Below are 10366 nucleotides of genomic sequence, written 5' to 3'. Positions count from 1 at the left end.
GTGCCGCGGAGCGTCCGGCGCCCCGCGGGCTCCAGGCTGGGGTTAAATACCCCGCTTCCCTCCCCCACCATCTGTGCCCAGCGCCGAAAGCCGGGAACCCAAGGTTGTGCGGGTCAGCGATGCAGAGACCCTTTCCTTGGGTGTGGCCAAGTTTGCAGGATTCTTAAGTGAAAAAGTGCCTCTACCCGCTTTTAAGAGGTTCGGTGTTTTCAGAGTTCTGGGACTGACCGGGTTCGAGTCCGAGTCCACCGTTCAGAGACCTTGGACGAGACCTGTGTGGGTCTGTTTTCTCACTCGGAAAATGGGGAAAGGGGGAGAGGGTTGGCAGTGAATACAATATTTCATGTGAGGGACCAAGCACAGGGCCTGGCACCTAGCGAGGAAGTGAACAACACATGGCCAGTAATGGTAACTCGAACTGTTCTTGGGCGGGACAGGTGAGGCAAGTCCTTGTGGAGCTGGTTCTGATGGCTGGGTGAGGCCAGGCACTGCCTAGCCTGGAAGGTCCGATCTGCTCTGCCAATCAAGCTGCCCGGCCACTTAGCATTCCCAAATTGAGAGGCAAGAATTGATTTTACACCTTTATTTTGTTGATGGGATTAAACAATGTAAAAACTTCCTCAATGTTCTCCTTCCACTGTCTAAAAAAAAAAAAAGGAAGAAAGAAAGAAAAGCATTTGTAAATTTATGTACTAATTAAGAGACTAAAGTAGGAGAGAAATGCACAGAGCAGGGAGGCCTTAGTTGTTAATTCTTGATTATCCATGCATTTTTATTGTCTCCCTAATTTACAGGCTCCAACATTTACACAACTTCACGCTAGCTTATATATATATATATAAAGTGTTAAGAAATTGCAAACTATTGATCCGAGTAAAAAGAAATCAGTAATACAGGGTCCATTAAATGGTTCCATTTACAGTGTTTCCTGTGCTCATTGATTTCATCTGTATAAGGAACCAGTGATGAATTTAAGTAGAACCATTTGAAAATTCTTTTTGGAGGTTAAAAAAACATGGTTGAAAGTTGGCAATTTTGTAGAATTCAACCTATTTCTACAGATGTGGAAACCGAGTCTCAAATAACTTCCCTGTGATCTCATATCCAAAAAGTGGGTAAGCTGAGACTTGAAGTTGGAACTCTCTGATGTGGCCACCTGTTCCTAACTGTTGTGGTCTAGTGTCACTTAACAAGTGAGTTTTGGCTTCTGGGTTAGCTGGGGCTGCCCTCCTACTTTAATGAAGGTCTAGCTTTACCAAGTGCAAATAACACTTTGCTTTGAGTTCTAAGAAAAAGTTTTCTGGATGACCAAATTCATGGACTTAGTAATACAAGTTGGATGAAGGTTGACGAAATGGTCAAAAGAGCCCCCACACTTGATGCACGCTCTAGAACAAACGGCCCACTTCTCTCTTTCCTCATGTGTTGGCATCTCCTTCATAGAGAGATTGTAAAAGAGTAAATGAAATAATGAGTGTGGAAGCTATTACCTAATGCCTGGCACACAGTTAATATTCGATAAGTAGAAAGAACTTTCATTCTTTGATCTGATGGATCCTGTTTGGAACAAGAAAATGTATTAAAACCACTTTCTAAAATGAAAAGAAAAACACAATAGCAAAATTTGGAAGCAAGTTAATACTCAGAAAACAAACAGCTAGGATAGTTCTAAAAGTTTGCTGTAAGAGCTTTTCTGTCTTGAGGTAAAGCAACAGTGGCAGCTTCATGGAACAGCAGCATTCATTGGATTGAAAAGGCTGTGTTCAGGTTCAGGAATGTTAGACTTTCTCTTTTGCCTTAGAACTTCATTCCTTGCACTTGGCAGGAGTTGTTTTTTGTTTTGTTTTGTTGTTTTTGGCTTTTGTTTGTGTGTTTTCAGCGGACAGGTGGACAGAGTAAGGGCTGCACAGACACATCTATGTATAAAGTATAACAGCAGTAACTTAAACAGGGCTGCTCCTGTACTGGAATGTGATAGCAGTAGACAAGAAAAGGGAATGCACATTGACAACACATATATGCCCATCAGTCATCAGGTCTTTATGGAATACCAGTACATTTTGGCCCAGAGATAAGTGCTTGTGGGTGGGGAGGAGGAAGCACTGGTCAAAGTGTCCTGAAAAGTCTATGAAATCAGACTTAAAATAACAATACCTATTCATTTAGCTGTTCCTATGTTCACTCGTAGTATATTTCTGCAAAGGAGGCAGGCATAGAATAAAAGATTGAGTGTGGAATTAAACAATGGAAAAGAGAGATCCAAACCAAATAATGTCTCCGTTCCAATTTCCTATGATATGCAATCTATTGTCATGGGACAAGAAGACAAAGGGAAATGACTGTTGGCATGCATGTGAATTTAATGAGGAACATTAGTAGAACATACCTTATCTGTCCTCTCAGTATGGAAAAATCTGTGTTAGAGAAGGAAGTCCTTAAAATAGCATCCCCTGACCATCATCCCAACGAAAAACAGTGAAATCTCTGAAGTGGTGAATCTCCCTTTGTAAACCAATTCTGGTATTCTTCTTAAAGGGGGGAAAAAAAAAACTCTTAGGAAAGTGAAAAGGGGAATGGGTTCTGCAGTTCCTCTGTATATTTTTAGAAGAGTGGCATCACTTTGCAAATTTGAAAACCTAGAGTCTGAGAGTTATAAACCACCTCCCTCAGTATTTCCACTACATCTTTTCAGCCTGGCAACTCTTCAGATGCACAAGTTTGTGATTCTCATTGGTCATTTCTTAACTTCAGCAAACAAAATCGTTGGCTTTTAAAGGAAATTGCCTGTCTTGTGGGAAAAGCATATCTATCTGTAAGGTGTCAAGAAACAGATAATAAAATAGATCCATTTCTGCTCACGCAATAATATTCCTTTAATCCGAGCCAGTGCAGTGACTCATCTGCCTGTCTCCTCTTGTGGGATGGAAAGGGAGCTGTCTGCAAACCTTCAGCAGAAGCAGGAGGGAGGGAGATTCCTCTCACGCTAGGGCTGCTGCTGTGCTTTGAAAGCCCAGGGGCTCTGCCACTGCCCTTTTCTATGGGCTGAGTGGCCCATAGCCCTAGGGTTTGGCAGGAGAGTCCCATTTTTAATAACTCATCTCAAGTTAGACACACTGATTTTAAGGACACTTCTGCCAGGATTCAAGGTAGCTTCCGTGGGACTATAGATAATCTGGAGAGCAGGCTGTAAACTGGCTTCATATCCATTCAACTTCCAGGGTGCCTTGAAAGAGGGGGTTTTCCTACTTCTATTTTGCTAGCAAAAACAAGCTTTTATTATGACCCACTCCGTATTTCAAAAGCAATGCACATTACTGTTAAAAAAAATTGGAAAAAGCATATAAGCAAAAATGAGGAAAATAAAAAAATCTACTCATAATTCCACTAGTTGTAATCATTGTTAACATATTCTTAGAAAAATTATCCTCTTTGTATGTACAATATTCTGCTTTGTAACTTGCTTTTTTTCTTTTACCTTTATGTTGTTAACATCATTTCATTTACTCTTTGGCAACCTGATTTTTAATATCTGTATAGCAGTCTAGTGGATGGTTGTACCATAATGTATTTGAACAATCCTCTGTTGTCAGGCATTTATATTTTTCCAGTTTTTGTTATAATAGCATCAGTAAATACCCTCATGTCTAAATCTTTGCAAACATATTTAATCAATGTCTGCAAACCTTCCATACCCTCTTTGGTTCACCTTGGAAGAGAGAAGACAAAAATTATAGGTAACAAAATAATTGCTGTATATATATCCCAAGACGTTAAGTTTAGTAAGAATTCCAGAGGGATGATCACCACTGGTAGGCAGGGGGTGGGTTGTTTGAGTTCATTCTTGCATTCATTACACAGTTGAGTTTGGAGGGGATTCCTATTAGTTTAGGAGAGGAGTAGAATGTTTCTTTCCACACTTTCTTTATGGGTGTGTTTTCTGTGCAGCCCCATCCAAGTCCAGACACCTCATGGGAGACAGAGGGTGGATGAGGCTGGTGATGCGGGCATTAGGCTGTTCTCCTGAGTTCTTAGCTTCTGTCTTCATGAGCTACCATAGGGTAGCTTCCTGAGAAGCTAATGCATTTTAGTGATTCTAAAGCACTGACTCAGAGAAAAAGGGAAGTTGACAAAGAAGGAGAAAGAACAAAACCTGAGACCAAACCTCTGTTGCACCCCAGCCCAGCTTCCTTTTTTTTTTTTTTTAACCTTGAAACAGCAGCACCATGATGAGAGGTTCCTCCTCATGGGATGTCTCCCTGATCATATATGGTGTCTGGTCCCATGTGTGACATTTACTTTGGGAGCTGCAGGATGTGACTATGCTGCTATGCTGTAACTATTCTTCCAAAGATCCACACAGCCCCTATGCAGGCAGCCTAAGTGACTATTTTGTTGTGCCCAGCCTTTCTTCTGGACCCCTACACAGCTCTGTGACATAGGAAGGGTCAGTATTATTCCCATGAGAGAGAAGACAGAATCAAGTCTCATAGGGCTTCAGAAAGAACTAGAATATAGGCAGTTTTCAGGAAACAGAAGGGTACCCAAAGACTGGATAGGGACAATGTTGTCCCACTTTTTAAATGAAAGAAAGGAGTGGATCTCAGAAATAATCCACTGGGGGATTTCTTTTGTCACTCTAATAATTTTCTTTAGCTTTAACGTAGCCAGTATTAGCTGAGCACCCTTCTGCTTTAGGTGCAAGATAAAGGGAACAGACTGTCATAGACATCATATATTGTGATTTAAGTAAAGAATATGATGGATACCCATACAATTCCCTTGCTGCTCAGTGGACCTGGAGCTGGCTGAACAATCCTACCCAGTGAGCCCTGACTCATGGCAAAGGGTTAACTTGGAGGGAAGTCTTCAGTGGAGTGACACAGAGCTCTGCCCTTAGATCTGGTCCAACCAAACAAAAACAACAAAAGTGATTTATAGAAAAATTTGATGATTCTGTTCATCAACTGTGTAGATTCCCTAGCTAGGACAAGTCAGGGAAAGTTTGGAATCATGGAAAAAATATGTGGGTCTTCATTGTCTATAGATAAAAATGAGTCAACAGTGGGATAACTTGTAGCTATATTGCTTCCAGAAGGCTAGGAATAGTCCTACTATACCGGAGCTGGTATTATGGATACCTGGGGTCTTAGGAACATGTGGTGCCACATTTTAAGGAGGCATATCAGGGAGGTCCCTGAAGAGGGAGTCACAGGATGATGAAAGAAATTTGGAAACTATTCCTTATGAGGAAGTTTGAATGTCACCCTGGGGAAGGAAAAAAGCAAGGAATGACTGGATTGACGCCCTCAGATGCATAATGGCTTAGATTCCACATAGGTGCAGTACTAATAATGGAAGTTATGAGAATGTGAATTTGGATCTTGGACCACTCCTGGCACGTCTATCCTCAGATCCATTCCTTGTCCTTTCCCTGTTCTGTATGGAAGAAGGATTGACCCTGTAGGCTGCATTTGCCTGGTTCCTGGGCCAGCTGGTTTCTGGATCCTGCTTATGGGAGGCATTGGCAGGAGACTGGAGCACAGAGGAAGGATAGCAGGGATGTTCTTCCCAATCCTCTATCCCTGAGTCTTGGCAGCTCTGACAGTAGCTGTATCTCCTCTGTGGCTCCAGCTTCCATCAGGTGACCCTAGTCTCTGGGTTCCAATAACTGCATCTCCTTCCTCTAGTTATGCCAGCCTGGAGTGTCAGTGGCTTCCTGCAGTTATTTAGGTTGTCTCATTGTCTTCTGCTTGGTTTCTCAGCTCTTTGATGACCTGTCCAGCCAGTTCCCTGTATTAGCTCTGTCAAAAATATATAAAATGCTTCCCTAGTTAGACCCTTTTGGTACAAAGACACAAGAAGAAGAAGTTTTTAAATGATTGTGACTGGATAGTCACAGGCAGGGGTACGGTGGGATAGTGGAATCCAGAATCTTTTGGATTCCTTTGGAAGTTGAGGCATAGAAGGAAAATGATATGCCCAAGTCCTTGGAGTGGCAGAGTTGGCACTAGAACTCAAGATTCTTCATCTCTACACCAGCACTCCTTTTATTTGATGTTGGCTCTCTCCTCCTGCACATATCTTTATTTACCACTCTCCCATGGTTTATGTTATTCATCCTTCTGATCTCTATGGAAGGGAAAATTGAGTCTCCTAAATTTGTGGGGTTTTTTTCCCCTTTTAATTCTCTTGTATTATGTGACAACTCAGTTCAAATGCTTACTTGCTAATTATTTTACAGAACAAATATTGCTCGCCAAGTGTTGAGTAGAACCTTTTATTCTTCTCTTTGAAACATTTTCTACATAGAAAAGCTAAATACATGTTCCAATATGGAAGGTTCCACTTATGTATGTCTGATTTCATAACATCTATGTTGAATAGAGGAGTGAAAGGGGGACAGAATGTTCAAGGTCACCTACTCTAATGCTATTGCTATCCCTTTAGAATGAAGAAAGAAGTCCAGAAAGATGGAGCCGCTTGACTAAAGTTAAAGGGAAACTGGGATAGAAGCCAGGTCTCTGGCTCTAGTTTAGGATGTCCCACCACATTACCATTCTCCTTTATGGTCCTTCTATTTGCCTTGCCTGCATCCTATTTTCAATTGGCTTCCACATACTCTGTCCTCAACACTGATCTTTCCCATCTTTTCACCCCATCTAGTGGCCCATCTCCACCTGGAGTGGAACTATCCAAAGCAGGACAAATATCTCTGTTCAATTTCTTTTTAAAATTTCTTTTCAATTTCTTCATCAATGACTCTCTACTCTCCCTTCCCTTTCCCTTCTTTCATGGGTTTTCAAACTTTCCATTCCTCTCTCCTGTCTAGCCAGCATTTTATTTTCCCCAGTTTTCCCTTGGCATTGTCCTTTAATTGATCCCTCCCTTCTGGTTCAAGGCCAATCTGTCTGGTGGAGCTATCCACACTCCGAAGGGAGGAATCTTTCAAGCACTGGATCTGATCCCTGCTTGCCATAAGCCTTTGCTCATTCTCTGAGGAAAGGCATAAATTAATGTCATTTCTTAGATTTAGGACCCCTGGGCCTATCTCTGTTACTCCCTGGCTCTTGACTGTGAATGTGAGTGTCTTAATACCTCAAACACTATTTGCCTCTTGTAGCCAAAATGTCAAATTTATTTTAATTCAAACCATTAACACATATCATCCCATGAAATGGTTTCAACAAATTTTTCCTTTGGCTTTTAGTATCAATCTTAGCTGGTTTTTAAATCTTGCCAAATTTGTGTTATCTAGACATCCATAAGTGATTAGATTTATTAAAGCTTTTTCAGAATAATGCCATTTAAAATTTAATATTTGAGTCACAGTGACCTCGTTCAAGTGAACTAGTCTTTTCCCAACACAGACCCATTGACCAGATGTTTCCAGTTGGCTTAATTCTGTTCTATCATTCCCAAATAGGTTTCTTTATTCCTGTGTGGATTTTGTCTCAGGCACATAATTGTTGAGAACCCAGGAATTAAGTTCATCCTCCACATTCCTATAACTCATACTTTAATTTCTCTCGATGAATTTGATAGGTCCAAAAATCAAGTACTGAGGTTGTGTCCCAGAAAAACAAGTGTTCAGGACACCTGCTTTCTTCCCTAGTATAGGTGATACTGCTGTAAGAGTTAACTAGAATGGGGAGTTACTGGCAGAAACAAGGAAGGCCTCATTGGAATCTCAATAGGAATCTCAGGAATCTGAGCCTCACAATCCCAACATGACTTCCTCTGACAGAGCAGAGGTGGGGTCAGCGCAACTAGACTCTCAACTCCAAAAAGTCGTCTTTCCAAAGTCCAAGGTGCCAACGGCCTCCCAGTTTCCCAGGATTACAGTCTTAAAAATTAATTCCCTTATTTTTATCTTCTATTTTGGCACCCAAGTTCCAATCAAATTTTAGTGTTCTTTTTAAATCAGCGACTTTCTATGTTGTTCAGGTTGGTCTTGAACTCCTGGGCTCAATGAGCCCAGCCTCCTGAGTAGCTACGATCATAGGTATGTGCCACCATACCCAGCTTTTACCCATGTCTTGATTGCTGCCACATCTCCCTTTTGGTTTGTCTCCCCTTCTCCAGCCTTGCCCCAATTCAGGGACATCAAACCAAAGCTCAAGCTTCTGCAACTGTCAATCTTTCTGGTCTGAGAGCTTCTTAACAGTCTTAGTCACTCCCCACCCACAAGATATGAATACATATCAAAACAAAGAACTATCTAGAGTCTAGGCAGTGAGAGGTTTGTCATAAGCCAGCCCTGTCCCATGTCCACTCTATTTCAGTCTCTCTCTGCTGCCTGCCCTGGCCACACTTCATTTCTCTGGCTCTGTCTGCAGCAGCCCATCCCTGGCGTGCACGCTGCCAGAGCCTCCTCCAGCTTGGGGCCTGCCTCCTCCCTGCCAGCTTTGCTGTGGTGGCTGGAGGTTTGGACTCCCGCTTGGCCTCAAGCCCTTTCCCCCTTCATTATCCTCATGGGAACTTCTGGCCAGCATGCCCTGGTGTTCTGGAACACATATCCTCTTCTTGGCTTTGCCTCTGGACAAATAAGTGTTGGGTAATTTCTGCTGTGTTGGAGTGAAGACACCTGGGTTTTTGTCCTGGCTGTTCATGAACTTGGTATAAGTCAAGGGCTGCCTGTCACAGCCCTCTTCAGATGACAGTTCTGAGTACCATGCATTCCCGCTCACCCCCAACCCTTCCCCGCTAGTTCCTGTTTGGGTTTTGCCTCAGTGCCTCCATTTGCATTCAGATGCCATCTGTCTTGGAACAATAGCCCCGACCTGCACACTGACTCTTTCTGAGGTAGAGCCATTTCCCCATTACTTGAAAGAACAGGAAATAAGTCAGTGTTCATCTCCAGAGAGTTTATGTAACACAACCTGCCATTTAGTATATTTGTACTTTGATTCAAAAGCTAATTTGATTATATATATATATATATATATATATATATATATATATATATATGAGAGAGAGAGAGAGAGAATTTTTTAAAATTTATTTTTCAGTTTTCGGTGGACACAACATCTTTATTTTATTTGTATGTGGTGTTGAGGATCGAACCCAGCGCCCCGCTCATGCCAGGCGAGCGCGTTACCGCTTGAGCCAAATCCCCAGCCCTTGATTGGATATATTGAATGACAAAAATTTGTTTTTTTTTTTGTTGTTTTTGTTTTGTTTTGTTTTGTTTTAATAAACTATTAGTTCCCTTATAGCACCGTTTAAGAATATAACCAAGAACCGGGGAGAAATCATAGAGGGAGTGTTCCTGAACTATTTGAAAAAGTTATCTTTTGCTCAGTGGAGAGTCCCTTACGCTCTCATTCACTGCCTAGTTATCTTTTTTTACTAAAAATCTCTGTGAGGTGTGAGAAACGGAGGGTGGCGGAGCACCAGAGTGGGGCGTAGAAGCTACCTGTCCTCGAATACCTACCTCAGAATCTGCTTCTGACAGAACCTACCCTAAGATGTGCTGCCAGAATGAAAAGCCAAGAAATGATGCAAAGAGAAAAAGGAACTCTGAAAAAGCAGAGATAGGAATGGAAGTATTTCAGGGCCCTGGGCTTCTTTACCAGAGGCCCCTGAGACATGTGGTTATGTGACAGTTTCTGTACACACTGAGGCTATGGTGGTGACCTGGGTGCACTATATTCTCTTTAAGAGGCAAAAATGTTGAATAAGTTCAACATTTTAGAAAGTTTTCTACTTGAAAGAGTCAAAAACAGGTTGTGATGCTTAAAGGAATAATCAGTTCATTGTTATCTGGAAGCCTACGTTTCCTGAGGACCTCTTGTCCTGATAGTAAAGACTTACTGAATTTTCAGTTGAACTAAAATCATTGCTTCAAGCTTCAAAGCTTCTGGGCCCAACAGTTTGGTTCTTTTTTTTTTTTTTAAGTTGTGGATGGACACAATATCTCTGTTTTATTTATTTATTTTTATGTGGTGCTAAGGATGGAACCCACTGCCTCACATGTGCTAGGCAGGTGCTCTACCACTGAGCTATAACCTCAGCCCCAACAGTTCAATTCTTTTAAGATTCATATTCTTCACATTTTTCATAGCCTTTGATTTCATCCCTTCCCATCTCCTGTTTGCATAATGGAGTTCTTTTTTTAAAGTCTGTCTTCCCACGGAAGCCTCCTTTCCGCCTTGACCATTTCAATGGCCCTTCTTGTGCACCATTATCTCATGCCTGGGGTATGGGGATCAGCTCTGCATTCAGAATTCCAAGGGGGCAGTGCATCAAGATTTGTACTTCTGTTTTGTTTCCAATCCAAATTGATTATTTTTTTTTCCAGTTTTCATCCAGATGTTTAATATCATGTAAACACAGCTTGAAAGTGTTCCCGAACTGCTTACAGATG

The sequence above is a fragment of the Marmota marmota genome, unplaced genomic scaffold (genome assembly GCF_001458135.2).
Source record: "Marmota marmota marmota unplaced genomic scaffold, marMar, whole genome shotgun sequence".
NCBI lineage: Eukaryota > Metazoa > Chordata > Mammalia > Rodentia > Sciuridae > Marmota > Marmota marmota.
Note: the sequence above shows the minus strand (reverse complement) of the source record.